The sequence below is a fragment of the Rhinopithecus roxellana genome, chromosome 17 (assembly GCF_007565055.1).
Source record: "Rhinopithecus roxellana isolate Shanxi Qingling chromosome 17, ASM756505v1, whole genome shotgun sequence".
NCBI lineage: Eukaryota > Metazoa > Chordata > Mammalia > Primates > Cercopithecidae > Rhinopithecus > Rhinopithecus roxellana.
The window spans coordinates 17,306,480-17,325,785 of record NC_044565.1 but is presented as its reverse complement, the minus strand read 5'-3'; positions in this window follow the sequence as shown (position 1 = coordinate 17,325,785).

The following is a 19,306-nucleotide window of genomic DNA, read 5'->3' as shown; positions in this document are numbered from 1 at the left end:
CTTTGACGAGAGGAGAGAAGAAGGCTTCAGTCCATCAAACTTATCAGAGCTAAAGGAGGAATTACGTACCCAGCACAAAGAAACTAAAAATCTTGAAAAAAGAGTGGAAGAATTGATAGCTAGACTAATTAATGCAGAGAAGATCATAAACGAAATGACAGAGATGAAAACCATGACACGAGAAATACGTGACAAATGCACAAGTTTCAGTAACCGACTCGGTCAACTGGAAGAAAGAGTATCAGTGATTGAAGATCAAATGAATGAAATGAAGCGAGAAGAGAAACCAAAAGAAAAAAGAAGAAAAAGAAATGAACAAAGCCTGCAAGAAGTATGGGATTATGTAAAAAGACCAAATCTACGTCTGATTGGGGTGCCTGAAAGTGAGGGGGAAAATGGAACCAAGTTGGAAAACACTCTTCAGGATATCATCCAGGAGAACTTCCCCAACCTAGTAGGGCAGGCCAACATTCAAATTCAGGAAATACAGAGAATGCCACAAAGATACTCCTCCAGGAGAGCAACTCCAAGACACATAATTGCCAGATTCACCAAAGTTGAAATGAAGGAAAAAATCTTAAGGGCAGCCAGAGAGAAAGGTCGGGTTACCCACAAAGGGAAGCCCATCAGACTAACAGCAGATCTCTCGGCAGAAACTCTACAAGCCAGAAGAGAGTGGGGGCCAATATTCAATGTTCTTAAAGAAAAGAATTTTAAACCCAGAATATCATATCCAGCCAAACTAAGTTTCATCAGTGAAGGAGAAATAAAATCCTTTACAGATAAGCAAATGCTTAGAGATTTTGTCACCACCAGGCCTGCCTTACAAGAGACCCTGAAGGAAGCACTAAACATGGAAAGGAACAACCGGTACCAGCCATTGCAAAAACATGCCAAAATGTAAAGACCATCGAGGCTAGGAAGAAACTGCATCAACTAACGAGCAAAATAACCAGTTAATATCATAATGACAGGATCAAGTTCACACATAACAATATTAACCTTAAATGTTAATGGACTAAATGCTCCAATTAAAAGACACAGACTGGCAAACTGGATAAAGAGTCAAGACCCATCAGTCTGCTGTATTCAGGAGACCCATCTCACATGCAGAGACATACATAGGCTCAAAATAAAGGGATGGAGGAAGATCTACCAAGCAAATGGAGAACAACAAAAAAGCAGGGGTTGCAATCCTTGTCTCTGATAAAACAGACTTTAAACCATCAAAGATCAAAAGAGACAAAGAAGGCCATTACATAATGGTAAAGGGATCAATTCAACAGGAAGAGCTAACTCTCCTAAATATATATGCACCCAATACAGGAGCACCCAGATTCATAAAGCAAGTCCTTAGAGACTTACAAAGAGACTTAGACTCCCATACAATAATAATGGGAGACTTCAACACTCCGCTGTCAACATTAGACAGATCAACGAGACAGAAAGTTAACAAGGATATCCAGGAATTGAACTCATCTCTGCACCAAGCGGACCTAATAGACATCTATAGAACTCTCCACCCCAAATCAACAGAATATACATTCTTCTCAGCACCACATCGCACTTATTCCAAAATTGACCACATAATTGGAAGTAAAGCACTCCTCACCAAATGTACAAGAACAGAAATTATAAGAAACTGTCTCTCAGACCACAGTGCAATCAAACTAGAACTCAGGACTAAGAAACTCAATCAAAACCGCTCAACTACATGGAAACTGAACAACCTGCTCCTGAATGACTACTGGGTACATAACGAAATGAAAGCAGAAATAAAGATGTTCTTTGAAACCAATGAGAACAAAGATACAACATACCAGAATCTCTGGGACACATTTAAAGCAGTGTGTAGAGGGAAATTTATAGCACTAAATGCCCACAAGAGAAAGCAGGAAAGATCTAAAATTTACACTCTAACATCACAATTAAAAGAACTAGAGAGGCAAGAGCAAACACATTCAAAAGCTAGCAGAAGGCAAGAAATAACTAAGATCAGAGCCAAACTGAAGGAGATAGAGACACAAAAAACCCTCCATAAAATCAATGAATCCAGGAGTTGGTTCTTTGAAAAGATCAACAAAATTGACAGACCGCTAGCAAGGCTAATAAAGAAGAAAAGAGAGAGGAATCAAATAGATGCAATAAAAAATGATAAAGGGGATATCACCACTGACCCCACAGAATTACAAACTACCATCAGAGAATACTATAAACGCCTCTACGCAAATCAACTAGAAAATCTAGAAGAAATGGATAATTTCCTGGACACTTACACTCTCCCAAGGCTAAACCAGGAAGAAGTTGAATCCCTGAATAGACCAATAGCAGGCTCTGAAATTGAGGCAACAATTAATAGCCTACCCACCAAAAAAAGTCCAGGACCAGATGGATTCACAGCTGAATTCTACCAGAGGTACACGGAGGAGCTGGTACCATTCCTTCTGAAACTATTCCAATCAATAGAAAAAGAGGGAATCCTCCCTAACTCATTTTATGAGGCCAACATCATCCTGATACCAAAGCCTGGCAGAGACACAACAAAAAAAGAGAATTTTAGACCAATATCCCTGATGAACATCGATGCAAAAGTTCTCAATAAAATACTGGCAAACCGGATTCAGCAGCACATCAAAAAGCTTATCCACCATGATCAAGTGGGCTTCATCCCTGGGATGCAAGGCTGGTTCAACATTCGCAAATCAATAAACGTAATCCAGCATATAAACAGAACCAAAGACAAGAACCACATGATTGTCTCAATAGATGCAGAAAAGGCTTTTGACAAAATTCAACAGCCCTTCATGCTAAAAGCGCTCAATAAATTCGGTATTGATGGAACGTACCTCAAAATAATAAGAGCTATTTATGACAAACCCACAGCTAATATCATGCTGAATGGGCAAAAACTGGAAAAATTCTCTTTGAAAACTGGCACAAGACAGGGATGCCCTCTCTCACCACTCCTATTCAACATAGTGTTGGAAGTTCTGGCTAGGGCAATCAGGCAAGAGAAAGAAATCAAGGGCATCCAGTTAGGAAAAGAAGAAGTCAAATTGTCCCTGTTTGCAGATGACATGATTGTATATTTAGAAAACCCCATTGTCTCAGCCCAAAATCTCCTTAAGCTGATAAGCAACTTCAGCAAAGTCTCAGGATACAAAACTAATGTGCAAAAATCACAAGCATTCTTATACACCAGTAACAGACAAGCAGAGAGCCAAATCAGGAATGAACTTCCATTTACAATTGCTTCAAAGAGAATAAAATACCTAGGAATCCAGCTTACAAGGGATGTAAAGGACCTCTTCAAGGAGAACTACAAACCACTGTTCAGTGAAATAAAAGAGGACACAAACAAATGGAAGAACATACCATGCTCATGGATAGGAAGAATCAATATCGTGAAAATGGCCATACTGCCCAAGGTTATTTATAGATTCAATGCCATCCCCATCAAGCTACCAATGAGTTTCTTCACAGAATTGGAAAAAACTGCTTTAAAGTTCATATGGAACCAAAAAAGAGCCCGCATTGCCAAGACAATCCTAAGTCAAAAGGACAAAGCTGGAGGCGTCACGCTACCTGACTTCAAACTATACTACAAGGCTACAGTAACCAAAACAGCATGGTACTGGTACCAAAACAGAGATATAGACCAATGGAACAGAACAGAGTCCTCAGAAATAATACCGCCCATCTACAGCCATCTGATCTTTGACAAACCTGAGAGAAACAAGAAATGGGGAAAGGATTCCCTATTTAATAAATGGTGCTGGGAAAATTGGCTAGCCATAAGTAGAAAGCTGAAACTGGATCCTTTCCTTACCCCTTATAGGAAGATTAATTCAAGATGGATTAGAGACTTAAATGTTAGACCTAATACCATAAAAACCCTAGAAGAAAATCTAGGTAGTACCATTCAGGACATAGGCATGGGCAAGTACTTCAAGTCTAAAACACCAAAAGCAACGGCAGCAAAAGCAAAAATTGACAAATGGGATCTAATTAAACTAAAGAGCTTTTGCACAGCAAAAGAAACTACCATCAGAGTGAACAGGCAACCTACAGAATGGGAGAAAATTTTTGCAACCTTCTCATCTGACAAAGGGCTAATATCCAGAATCTACAAAGAACTCAAACAAATATACGAGAAAAAAACAAACAACCCCATCAAAAAGTGGGGAAAGGATATGAACAGACATTTCTCAAAAGAAGATATTCATACAGCCAACAGACACATGAAAAAATGCTCATCATCACTGGCCATCAGAGAAATGCAAATCAAAACCACAATGAGATACCATCTCACACCAGTTAGAATGGCAATCATTAAGAAGTCAGGAAACAACAGGTGTTGGAGAGGATGTGGAGAAATAGGAACACTTTTACACTGTTGGTGGGATTGTAAACTAGTTCAACCACTATGGAAAACAGTATGGCAATTCCTCAAGGATCTAGAACTAGATGTACCATATGACCCAGCCATCCCACTACTGGGTATATACCCAAAGGATTATAAATTATTCTACTACAAAGACACATGCACACGTATGTTTATTGCGGCACTATTCACAATAGCAAAGACTTAGAATCAACCCAAATGTCCATCTGTGACAGAGTGGATTAAGAAAATGTGGCACATATACACCATGGAATACTATGCAGCCATAAAAAAGGATGAGTTTGCGTCCTTTGTAGGGACATGGATGCAGCTGGAAACCATCATTCTTAGCAAACTATCACAAGAACAGAAAACCAAACACCGCATGTTCTCACTCATAGGTGGGAACTGAACAATGAGATCACTTGGACTCGGGAAGGGGAACATCACGCACTGGGGCCTATTATGGGGAGGGGGGAGGAGGGAGGGATTGCATTGGGGAATTATACATGATATAAATGATGAATTGATGGATGCTGACGAGTTGATGGGTGCAGCACACCAACATGGCATAAGTATACATATGTAACAAACCTGCACGTTATGCACATGTACCCTAGAACTTAAAGTATAATTAAAAAAAAAAAAAAAAAGAAAAGAAAAGAAAATATGAATAATCTTAGTCAAATGCTAGCAAGACTGATCAAGGAAAACATGGAACATTTACAAGTTACCAACATCAGAAATATGAAGAAATATCACTCCATATTTCATATTTTTATCACTGAAGACATGAAAATGAAAACAAAGATTATTGACCCTTTTACTAATATATTTGACAATTTTAAGAAAATAACTCGTTGAATAGTATATTTCAAGACTAACACATGAAAACAAAATCTGAATAGCCCTACAAATATTTTTAAACATACAATCTAGTATTAAAACCCTCCCCAGAAAAAAAGATTGCTTCACTAGAAAAGTCTTTCAAACATTTAAGAAATCAAGCCAAACTTACAATAATCACCCTGATTTTATGTGTATGTGCCTGTGTGTAGTAATTTTAAGAGATCTGTGTAAGGTTGAAATTAAAATCTAAACAGAATCATTAATTTTTTTCTCATGTAGTTCTCCTATCTTTTGTCTTTTTACATGAATATTTTAATAATAATTATATCAAAGTCATAGTCAGTGAAATCAATTATCTAGATCATGTCAAGTTGGGTATGTAGCTATCATCTGACTACTCTCTTGATTTTTTTTCTTGATCTCACTACTCTTAACATGCCTACATTTTTTTTTTTCTAGCCATGTTGTATACAAAATGTAGAGGCTCCAGCAGATGGTGTTTTTCAACCAGGGGAAGTTTACCTTTTCCTTTTCCACATGGATAGACTGGCAAAAAAATCAACTAATTCCATTATTGGATGGAGTTTAGTGGAGGCAGTGTTGCAGTTTTATGAAGATTTAGTCTACTTCTTATTCTAATCCTTACACATAGATTTTAAAATTTTAAATTTAGAATTCAGTGAATTCACCAGGACTGCTCCCCTGTCTTACCACCACCACCAGGGTACTCTGGAAAACACTTTTCTGCTTTTCAGAATGTTCAGCTAAACTTTTTACTCCCAACTCATACAGCTTCAGAATTTGGCTAATGTCTTAAAAGAAAAATTGACTGAAATCATACAAATCTCCAAAGTTGTCTCTTTTGTACAGGTGTCTGTTTCTTTGTCCTACTGACCTTTTTGACAGCATATGAACTAAGAATTATTTTTACATTTTAAATAGTTCAGGGATAGAATATTTCATAAAATGTGAAATTTTATGACACTTAAATTTCACTACTTTTGTTGGAACATAAACGCACTCATTCGCTTACATACTATCTGGACAAATTTCACTACAATGGTAGAATTGAGTAGTTGACACAGAGACTATATAGCTGCAAAGCTGAAAATGTGTACCTGCGTCCCTTAACAGAGGTAAGGGACTTCTTTTAAGGTCTTTTTTTGTTTTTGTAAATACACCATTTCCTGCTCTATTATGTAGGACTACCAAAAGTTCTGCTAGTTTCTGTATCACTCAGCGAGGCCTTCTGCACAGGAAAAGTCCAGAGACTCATAGAATATTTATAGGATAAACTTTGTCTTCAGATTGTAAATTCACCACTCTCTTGTTCCCTCACTCCATAATCTTCATCTATCAAAGGCTTTTTGCTTCAAAAATGCTCTGATTTCATTAAACAGGGTTTTCTTTCTCTGTTTTAATTATCATTTTTTACTTAATCTACTTTTTTCTTGACAAAAGCAGTCGTATATCACAAAGTACTCCATTCTATTTTAAGTGGTAGATAATCATCACTTGAAAGAGCTGGATTATTGATATATGCTATTTTGCTTTTTATAAGAGGTATCTAGAAAAAAAGAAGCAGATAAAAATGAAGATATTATAGGGCACCAGAGAATTCCTGGTTTAAAAGGAACCGATAAAGTCTTCCAGTTTAAACCGTTATTTTGCAGTTTAATAAATCTTGACTTAGAGGGAGGTTTAAGAAGTTCGTTACAACTGACCTTAAGATTCTGATTGGCAGTACTAGAGTCCTAACCTTCTGAATCTAGAAGGCTTCCCTTAGCTTCCCTGTGTCCTTTATGTGACCTTCACTGTACCGTACAGGCTTATGTGTCTGTAGCTTTAGTTGGTGTAGTGGGCTGTGCTTGTTTGTATGCCTTCCTGGATTGTGTATATTTATATTACTGTTATTGACACAATTAGGTGATACTCTCATACTTGAGTTATTGAAAGTTATCTTTCACATTTTTTCTTTCTGAGAAAGAATATTGTTTTTCTGCCTTCTTTGGTAAAATGAAATAACCAAGGATGTTTTTAAGTCAGCTCAAATTTATCCAAAGCAATTTAAATATTATTTTTGAAGTAAAAATATAATGTCATTTTAAAAATAGGGTTAATAAGAAAAATGCTGACAGTTTCACAGTGCTCGTGTCACCACAAACTAGCTCTTTATTCAAAGCACCAATTAAGTAAAAAATTTACATTTAACTTGTCAGAAAATATTTTTTTAAGTTAGCTTTTTAATATTTTTTTGCATAGCCTCTGTCTTAATATCAAATCATTTATCTTTATACCTACGAATGTAGTTTGTTATCATAGGCAGAATGACACATTCTATATAAAATACAGTGGACACAATAAAAAAATGTGTTATTGTAGAAGCTCATCAATAGATTGAATCGAGACTGAAGCACACTAAGTGTGTCTTATATCTAACCTTTTTATTAGCAATAAATAATATTTACCAAAAGTATTGAGTTGAATGTATTCTAGTAATATTTTATTTTCTGTACAGGTATATTATACTATTATTTACAACATATTTAGAAATCTATTTATATTTAGAAAGTCATTCAACTTTCTAAGTTTTCCATGAAATCTTTTGGGATTAAATATCCTAGCTTTACATCTTCCATCATGAAAATGTATTGTAATAGGACAAAACTCAGGAATAGGCATAATTTTAAAACATTTATTCAGTAGTATTCTCATTTCTATTGATATTAAGAATCTTAAAAATATGTATTATTTACAGAAGAGTTTTTAGATTTAGCCAAACATTTCTCACCTTTCATAGTAATATTCTTTTAGTCCAGAGATTAGCATAATGGCAACATGGGTCAATTTGGAAAACAATCGATAATTTTTCATTATTTGTCACTTCCATTGTATTGACTTGTTATTAAACTATTATTAAAGCACAACAGACCTTCAAGATTTGGATTTTTACAAAGCTATATAATAAAAACTTTTGGGTAGTTTAAAATACATTTTATTTCCTATAAAAATTTGTGGAGTCTACATGCATCCAGTATTTGGAAAGAAAAAACATTAAACTTCCTGTTTATTATTGGTCTTCCTGGAACTAGAAAGGATCAGAGAAATGAAGCAGAATGCAAATATGATCCAAGAGAGCTCTGAAAAGTAATGTAAAATAAGTAAATATAGGTACAAATTTAGAGAAAAAATGTAAATTCTTCAATTTATTTGGATTTCAGTAAATTATTTCCCACAGCCAAAATCATAGTTTAAATATCAATAAAATATTTTATGTTAATATGACTTTGGTGGTAAATAACATAATACCAGGTTGAGTATGCATACAATAAAGTTTCAGTGGCAGTTTAACTGGGTAAATGAATGATGCAAAATTCTGAAGAACAAGATATAATGTACTGGCAGGAAAAAGAAGGGGCTAGTATGGTAATAAGGAAACACTTCATGGTTTTGAATTTTGTGAAACATTTTCAGTGACTGGGAGGTATGTGTATAATTCAGAAAATGATAAATATGCTACAATAAAAAATAAAGATCAAATATTAGCATTTCAATATATCTAAGATTTATTCCTCGCTTATGTCATCTTCCCCATGTGTATTTGTTGCAAATGCACTATTTCTATATTAGGAGAGATAAGGCACAACAAACAGCCAAGAGATAGTATTTTTTAGGAGCAGAGAAAACAAAACAAAACATAAAAATCCTCTGGCATTTAGTTAAGAAAGACCACATGGACTACGATATTCTGAGAAGCCTCCATTGTTAATTAGTAGGTTAATAGATTTGTATGTGGCACCATAAATAACAGAGAACAAATTCTTTAAAAAAGTCAAATAAAAAATATTGACAAATGCTAACTATGTACACACAACTGTTTTATTGCATTTTGCTTTACTGTGCTTTTCAGATATGGTGGGTTTTTTTTTTTACAAATTAAAGGTTTGTAGCAACCCTGCATCAAGCATATCTATCAGCAAATGTTTCCAACACCATGTGCTAACTTCATGTTTCTGTGTCACATTTGAGTAATGCTTGCAATATTTCATTACTTTTCATTATTATTACATCTTTTCTGGTTATTTGTGACCAGAGATTTTGATAGTACTACTGTAATTGCTTTGGGGTGCCACAAACTGTACCTATATTGGACAGTACGCTTAATTGATAAACATGATATGTGTTGTCACTACTGCTCTGACCAGCCATTTCCCCACCTCCTTCCCTCTCCTTGGGTTTTCCTATTTCCTGAGATACAACAATATTGAAATTAGGTTAGTTAACTCTACAATGGCCTCCAAGTTTTCAAGTAAAAGGAAGAGTTGCATACATCCCACTTTAAATCAAAAGCTACAAGTGATTGAGCTTAGTGAGAAAGGCGTCTTGAAAGCCCAGACAGGCCCAAAGCTAGGTCTCCTATACTGAACAGTTAACCATGTTATGAATGCAAAGACAAAGTTCTTGAAGGAAATTAAAAGTGTTACTCCAGTGAACACGTGAATGATAAGAAAACGAAACAGCTTTATTGCTGACATGTAGCAAGTTTTAGTGATCTGGATAGAAGATCTAGCCAGCCACAACATTCCCCTAAGCCAAAGGACAATCCAGACCAAGATCCTAACACTTCAATTATATAAAGGCTGAGAGTGGTGAGGAAACTGCAGAAGAAAAGTTTGAATCTAACATAGGTTTGTTCATGAAGTTTAAGGAAAGAAAACGTTTTAAAACCATAAAAACGCTAGAAGAAAACCTAGGTAATACCATTCAGGCCATAGGCATGGACAAGGACTTCATGTCTAAAACACCAAAAGCAATGGCAACAAAAGCCAACATTGACAAATGGGATCTAATGAAACTAAAGAGCTTCTGCACAGCAAAAGAAACTACCATCAGAGTGAACAGGCAACCTACAGAATGGGAGAACATTTTTGCAATCTGCTCATCTGACAAAGGGCTAATATCCAGAACCTACAAAGAACTCAAACAAATTTACAAGAAAAAAAACAAAAAACCCCATCAAAAAGTGGGCAAAGGATATGAACAGACACTTCTCAAAAGAAGACATGCATACAGCCAACAGATACATGAAAAAATGCTCATCACCACTGGCCATCAGAGAAATGAAAATCAAAACCACAATGAGATACCATCTCACACTAGTTAGAATGGCGATGATTAAAAAGTCAGGAAACAACAGGTGCTGGAGAGGATGTGGAGAAATAGGGACACTTTTACACTGTTGGTGGGATTGTAAACTAGTTCAACCATTGTGGAAAACAGTATGGCGATTCCTCAAGGATCTAGAACTAGAAATACCATATGACCCAGCCATCCCATTACTGAGTATGTACTCAAAGGATTATAAATCATGCTGCTATAAAGACACATGAACACATATGTTTATTGCAGCACCATTCACAATAGCAAATACTTGGAATCAACCCAAATGTCCATCAGTGACAGACTGGATTAAGAAACTGTTTTCATAATATAAAAGTGCAAAGTGAAGCAGCAAGTGCTCCTGTAGAAGTCAAAGAAAGTTATCCAGAAGATCAACTAAGATCATTGATGAAGAAGGCTACATTAAACAAATTTTCAGTGTAGATGAAACAGCTCTGTATGGAAAGAAGATGCCACCCAGAATTCACAGCTGGAGACAAGAGGTGCATGGTTTCAAAGCTTCAAAGAACAAGCTGACTCACTGGTTATGCAGCAGGATGGGCGGCAGACAAAACTCTTCAGACACCAAGTTCAAGAAGGAAGGGTTTACTCGGCCAGGGGCATCGGCAAGACTCCTGTCTCAAGAGCTGAGCTCCCTGAGTGGGCAATTCCTGTCCCTTTTAACGGCTCACAACTCTAAGGTGTGCATGTGAGAGGGTCGTGATCGATTGAGCAAGCAGGGGGTATGTGAGTGGGGGCTGCATGCACCAGTAATTAGATTGGAACAAAACAAGATGACGATTTTCACAGTGCATTTCTATACAATGTCTGTAATCTATAGATAACATAACTGATTAGATCAGGGGTCGATCTTTAACCCCTGTGCCAGGCTGTCTGCCTGTGGATTTCATTTCTGCCTTTTAGTTTTTACTTCTTCTTTCTTTGGAGGCAGAAATTGGGCTTAAGACAATATGAGGGGTGGTCTCCTCCCTTAGTTAGGGGCTAATATAGCTGGTGATGTTAAATTTATTGAGTTATTTAAGTGATTTTAAATAAACCCATTTGCATTTACTAATCCAAAAATCTTAAGGTCCATAATAATTATGCTACATCCACTCTTTCTGCACTCTATAAACAGAACAATGAAGTCTGGTTGACAGCATATATGTTTATATTATGGTTTAGTGAAAAATTTTAATCCACTCGAGATCTACTGCTCAGCAAAAGAGTTTCCTTTCAAAATATTACTGCATATTGAAATTGCACCTGGTAACCCCAGAGCTCTGATGGAGATGTACAAATTAAATGTTATTCCAAGCCTGCTAACACTATATCCATTCTTTAGCCCATGGATAAAGGAGTAATTTTGACTTTCAAGTCTTATTATTTAAGAAAGATATTTTGTAAGGCTATAGCTGCCAGAGATAGTGATTTCTCTAGTGGATCTAAGTAAAGTCACTTAAAATCTTTCTGGAAAGAATCCACCAAATCCACCATTCTAGATGTCATTAAGAGCATTCATGATTCATGCAAGGAGGTCAAAATAGCAACATTACCAGGAGTTTGGAAGAAGTTGATTGCAACCCTCTTGCATGACTTTGAGGGGTTCAAAACCTCAATAGAGGAAGTAACTGCAGATGTGGTGAAAACAGCAAGAGAATTATAATTAGAAGTGAAGGCTGAAGATGTGACTGAATTGTTGCAATCTCATGATAAAACTTGAACAGATGAGTAGTTGCTTCTTATGGCTGAACAATGAAAGTGGTTTCTTGAGACAAAATATGTTCTTAGTGAAGAGTCTGTGAAAATTGTTGAAAGGACAACAAATAATTTTTTTTTTTTTTTTTTTTTTTTTGAGACGGAGTCTCGCTCTGTCGCCGAGGCTGGAGTGCAGTGGCCGGATCTCAGCTCACTGCAAGCTCCGCCTCCCGGGTTTGCGCCATTCTCCTGCCTCAGCCTCCCGAGTAGCTGGGACTACAGGCGCCCGCCACCTGGCCCGGCTAGTTTTTTGTATTTTTTAGTAGAGACGGGGTTTCACCGTGTTAGCCAGGATGGTCTCGATCTCCTGACCTCGTGATCCGCCCGCCTCGGCCTCCCAAAGTGCTGGGATTACAGGCTTGAGCCACCGTGCCCGGCCGACAACAAATAATTTAAAATATTATTTAAACTTAGTTGATAAAATACCAGCACGGATTCAGAAAATGGACTCCAATTTTAAAAGAAGTTTTCCTGTGGGTAAAATGCTATCAAAGAGCATTGCATGCTATAGTGAAATCTGTAATGAAAGGGAGAGTCAGTCGATAGGGCAAACTTCATTGTTGTCCTATTTTCAGAAATTGTCACAGACACCCCAACCTTCAACAACCACCTCCCTGATCAGTCAGCAGCCATCCACATTGAGGCAAATAATATTGCTGAGAAAATTTTTTAAAACCACACACACACACACACACACACACGAGAAAAGTATATTAGTTTGTGACTAAAGATGTCCAAGACTTGATAATATATTTAATTTTAAAGAAGAGAAAATTAGAAACACAGATCAACAGTATACATTTGAGGGATTGGAAAAGTATGTTAGTATGTTTATACATAAGCACAAAGAGCAAGACAAACAACTTTTGAAACAAATGCATTTGAAAAACTTCATCCTCGATGAAAATTATCTCAAAGTAGAAGCAAGGTGAAACAAACGGGGCTTCTCTGTACCTTGAATAACAATGTGTAATTAAGGGTGACATAAGTTTATATTCATGGAAGCCATTTTTCTTTGAAATTTACTTATACTCTCAGGTATCTTAGAAAGGTAATACGATTTGTAATGTGGTCTTTAAAATGCACAGTGCGACTGGCATGGTTTAAACATAATGTTTAGTTGCAGTATCACCCCAAATTATCCTAGCAGGTAGAGCTGAGGCAAACCACCAATTTTGACTCCACATGTACTCTAGATACCAAAAAATGGATAAATTGGATTCGTTTGTGTTCTCCTTTTTGCTCGTCTTTATGAGCAGTGAAATTGTATAGATGGAGACTTCAGTTCACAGAGAGGAAAGCTGCAGGAGTTTGCACCTCCTCGGGAAATACGGACTGTAAATGGATCCAGCAGTCATCATGCTGAAACAGGGTGGGTGTGGGAGGTAGTTATTTTAAGCAGCAAGCTCCAAGTGTCTGAACTCTAGTGGGGGGAAGGAAAAACCCATGAATAGTGCACATTCTAGAAAAGATTAATTTGGCTCTTCAAACAGTTGTTACTCAAAAGGTTATCAATAGGTTTCCAAGACTTAATAAGGTATGATTTTATAGTTTTCACCAGTGTTACTGTATGATCTTCAACAAGTCACTTAACCTCTCTGTGCCTCAGATTTTTTCCTCTGCAAAGTGGAGATAATGTCTAAAGATCAAAGAGTAAGTCAGAAGGTCACACGAGGTCTCTTCACAATTTAGGATGTGTGGTTCTATAATTCACACGGGGCTTCTACCTTTGTAGTCCACAAAGAACTATTAACTATAATGAGTCACGCCTGTAACCTTTAAAATTATGGCCACTTACCTCCTACCTGTATGTTTAACATTTTTCTAGATTCTCAGCTAGCTCTGCTCTGACCTGGGGCTAATTTAATAAATCCTTGATCAGTAATGGCTAAGAGCTAAGTACATAACTATCAGGATGGCTTAAGGATTAAATGTATTAATGCATTAAATCTCTTAACCTAGTGCTCCACACACACTAATTGCTCAATAAGTGCTAGTGTTAGTGGGTGTGTTGATGGTTATCATTAAAATGGCCATTTTGCTCATTGTGTTGTTAATCTTTTTGATGACCCACTCCAACTTAATACACTAATTTCGTGATGCAGTGATAAGTGTCCTAAGTTTCTTTTGACTAGGTTCCAACTGTACATTATAATTCCATCAGATTTGCTTCTCTTTTGTTCTTTGGCGTCATTTCTTGGGCTCCATCATAAGCTTCACTCACCAGTCCCTCTGTGCCCCAGTGCCTCATCTCTCTCACTGCACCTCACTAGCTTTTTTGAGGTCTCCAATGGAGCTGCTAAAGAGCACACTTCTTGCCTAAGTTCTGAAGAATTTAGGAAATAATATAAAGGTGAAAATATCAACTTTCACATGGATTAAACAGATGTTAGAGAGTGCAGGTTTAGGTAAGAGATCAATGGACTTCCTAACACTGAACTTCAGTACTACGCAACCAGATGGGGATGACTGCTGCTAGAGGAAAACAAATTAAAGAGGAGGGCAGTCCAGGGCTGAGCCTAGATGCCGAGGTTTTCCTGTACATTTTCTAATTGAATAAGTGAATAAAGGTTTGGAAAGAGATTAGCTAGATGTATCCTTAATGTAAAAAGTCCCTCCTCAGGAGAACTTAAGTGGTAAAGGGGTAATGGTTTGATGGGACAGACTGTCTCCTGATTGTACTTTCTAGATTTGCGAGAGGTGATCTCTAGATTTTGGCCTTTTTTGGACTAAAGCCTATGACAGTTATTAAAATATTTGATATTTAATTTGGGGTAGTAGTAAGAGAGTGATATAAACCCTCTATAAAACCTTTACTTTTTAATGGAGTTCTACATTAGAGTAGACGGGATACAAGTTTGTGTTCACAATACAAATTTAGCAAGCATAATATTTAGTATAATGAAAAAGAGACTCTGGGGAGAGATGCTGCAAATGCAGCATTCTCTCTTAAAACAAAATAAAAACACTAATTTTAAAAGGCCTACCTATATCCATATATAAAGGCAGTGGATAAGCAAGATAATATTTTCAGGCATAGACATTAAATTATTATGTTATATTTCCTGATGTTACGATCATCTCCTCTAAAATATATGAGCTAAGGTAACATTTTTGCTGTTTCTCTGTCACAGTTTTGTGCCCTCTAGAAACTCTTTTCCATGGTATAAGATAGTGCTGTTAGTCATCATCAAGCACTTTCAGGATTTTGACTCATTAAAATATTGTATAGGGATAAAAAAATTTCATTTTGAAGTGTGTCCTAAGGGTTCCATGGGGACCAGCAGCAAACAATAAATTAACAGAAAAGGAACTAAACATAGTGTCAAACAGTGAAATAAATAAATGCAAATAAATTATATGGGCTTCATCTCTGGTAATTATGAGTTAGAAAAATAGAACAGAAAATCTGATGGGACTTGCTTTTTTTTGCTTTCTCCTTTTACAATCTTAGTGGTTTGTGTGGTGGTGGTAACAGCATGTATGGAAAAGGCGAAGACTAACTCTGTCTTAATAACTATACTTTTAAGCATGTTTTCAGTCATTACCAGTGTGTTCCAGAGGCAAGCAGAACTCTTGCTGATCTATAACAAAATAAGCAGTCTTCACTGAATATTTATACTGAGCAAGTCTTGTGCTAAGCAGTTTGCATGGGATATGCCATTTAATCTTTCAGCTAGTTGATAATTTAGGTAGTATTATTATCCTCATTTTACAAGATAAAATTTTAAAAACTTAGGTTTAAAAAGATTGTATATCTCATACAAGAACAATCGGCTACAAATAATTAGAGCTAGGATTTTTAGCTGTTCTCTGACTCCTTAGTCCATCCCCAAAGCCACTGAATTCCAACTTATTCACTATAGGAAGGATTATACACAGATATTGATAAATAAGTACGTATATAAATATGATGTGTTGATTCAATATTTATTATTTTTTGTTTTTATTTTTACTGCTATGGATATATAATAAATCTGGATAGTGGCTCTAACTGGTTCAGTTGTATTTACAAAAGTAACAAAATAAGTTCTTGGGGTGTGCCCTGCTTCTTTCTGCTCTTTCACTTTCTGACATCATTCTTGTCTTAATCTCTAGGCAGCTAATATCCTCATGCCACGTGCGAAGTATCCAGAGCTGACTATTGTGTCTCATAACAGCCTTCCTTGAAGTCCAGGTTTTCCCCTCTTGCCCTACTTCTCCTTCAAGCATTAGTCTTGCCCTTTGATTGATGCTACTGTTTGAATCTCAATGCAAAACAAATTATCAATTAATATGGCCACAGAAATTGCTAATAAGTAATGGCATAACATCTTCAGGGTATTTGCATTCTAAAAGTGAAGTCTACCACATCAAATGATACTTTTAGGATGGGGGGTTTCCTTATTTTGTTTCCTTATTTCTAAACTCAGGATGGGTTATCAGTTCCGTTGACTATGTAAAAAACATTAGGAATGCATGGTTTTGATTTGCATCTTCATTTTGTAATGTTGATGAAACACGTAAATAGACATTTTAAATACATGACATTACATTTACCTTTTCTTTAAACTAGGGATTATTCTAGATGCTATCATCTCTCATATTCACTTTTTCTCCAATGACTATTTGGTATTTTGCATGCGAAATTTGCTAATTTCTGTGTGAAAATATAATAATATCTTTAAGATAAAAGATATTTAAACTTTGTCTAAAACTCAAGAAAAAATATTTGTAAGCACACCTTTTCCATGGCAGAGTTAGCTTCCGATACCATTAGAGGTCTTAGAAAAAAAAAAAAAAAGGGTACAGTCTCTTTGAAATACTGAAGCTCTGTCAATTTATACTGGCTATGAAAATGACCACCAAGGTTAAATTAAGCAACAATCATATATTTGACTTTTTTCCCATGAGCACCTCATTTCTTCTCTCAGAGTAGTATTGAATATATTGAGACTTTCCCTACCTTGTCTGTGGAGGAGAGGAGCAAAACAAAACAATGAAGACCTGCAAAACATACAATGCAAAGAATGAGAGTGAATTCAATCTAGGTCTGGTAGACTTTACAATTTATTTGCAAAGTTTGATTTTAATAATATTAACTTCTATTTTCTTTATCAAAGATGAACATTTTTACTTCCATGCTTTCAGATGACATCTATGACTCTGACCCATTCCAGCAAGCATTTTATTCTGGCACTCTTGATAGCACAGATAGAGGAGACTCAAAGGACTGACAGAAGACCCCCAGGTAAGCCTGTGCACAAATTATCTCTAAAATGTCTATTGTGTAATATGACAAAAAGACTATAGTGACAAGCACAGAATGTCCACAGTCAGTCTTAGGATGAACGCAACAAAGATGTTTCTCTATAAATGCATAGATACTGAATATACTACACATGAAGTATACATGATGAATATGTGATGAATCACTCTTAAAACCTATTTCAATAGTCAATTTTTCTATCAGAGTTTGTCTGTATCTGTATCTCAAACCACATTAATCTTTTAGGATCATTCAAGCTATTTATACTACTTCTATACCTTCAAATAGAACAAATTACTCTCTCCACAGATTTGAAGTATCAAACATTTATTCTGACACATTCATATGTTTATTACTTTAAACCTTAAAATGATAAAATATGAGGAAGCCTTTTACATTCATTTCTTAGTAGAGATAGGAAAATTTTACACTAGCTTCAATTCTTCACAGAATAATTTCCCCTATCTTGGTTCAATACTGTCATTAGAAAAATGAATGTGTGTGTGTTTGTGTGTGTGTGTGTGTGTGTGTGTGTTATGGTTCTCTGGAGATAGCTTGTAATTCAGAAGAAAAAAGAGCATTTTTTATCCATGGTCTCCCTAACAACAGTGGATTTTTCAGCATTTATTTACTTAATGAGGGGTTATCTCCATTTCCACGTGCCTTCAATTTAATTTATTCAATTCAGTGGTAAGCACAAGTATGTAGCCCCATTATTTTATAATATCACCTTGTTTGTTGCAATGATTTCCTGCCACTAAGTATACATAAAAGAAGAATGATTATCATCCAAACTATTGTTATACTGATGTAGGATGGATTACAGAAATAAAAACTCTAAAAATATGAAGTCAGATTGGAAGAATACAGAAAGACCAATTGTAAATGAAAATAATCAGTATTTGTTGCTGCAATGATTAGTATTTAAAAATACTTTAATTTATTCAATTTGTATGTGAAGTAGCTTCATAAAACTATAATTTATATAAGAGAATAAAGAGTGCACAAGTAACACTATAACTGATAAAATAAAGACACCATGTTCTAAAAGAGCTGTTTGATCATATGTGGAAAACCAAATATTTTGAGATAAATGGGGATAATTTTGTTGTGAGTGTCTATGAAGGGCTACAGTGGCTTCAACAAAGGAAGTAACTGCATGCAGATATACCCCAAATCTTTAGAGATAAAGATCTCATGATACCTAAGATTTTTCAACATAGGATTATTTTCTACATAGGGTTGTCTTATTGCAAAGAATATTCTGGCATGTTGGGCTGAATAATAGCCTCACCTAGCTTTTTATTCAGACCGTAATTTTATTCTGTCCGTGGCAGAAATCATACACCATGACCCATGAGAAACTTCAGCTTTGCTTGCTTCCTGTCCAAAGCGTTGACTTCTTGTTTATTTTCTATGACTACCTTCTCATTTGAACTACTAGATCGTTCCAAAAACGATAGACTGTTTTCTTTTTAAATCTGAATAGTGAATACACAATGCATTTAGAAGTATTCAACTGTGAGCTGGGATAATAAGACATTGTTTCTCTGTGTTACTTCCTATATTGTTCCTCCTCACAGTAACCTAATGTCAGAAACTTACGATATAAAATTAAAATGTGATCAAGTTCATAATGTTCAAATTCTATTTTGAACAATATTTCTTTCTCTTTCTAATGTATAGCTATTTTTTTGATACTGTGTGATAACCTTTATGTACTTAGGAATTAATACCAAGTCATCATAAGCAAAAAATAAAATAAACATCTTTACACCAAGAGTAGATTTTCGCTTAAAAAAAAAGATAGAACGTGTATAATGGATGAGGGATAACCAAAATTTGCCAAATAAGACAAGTAAGAAAATCCCAACAATTAACATTCGTTACTCATTGATCCATTAATC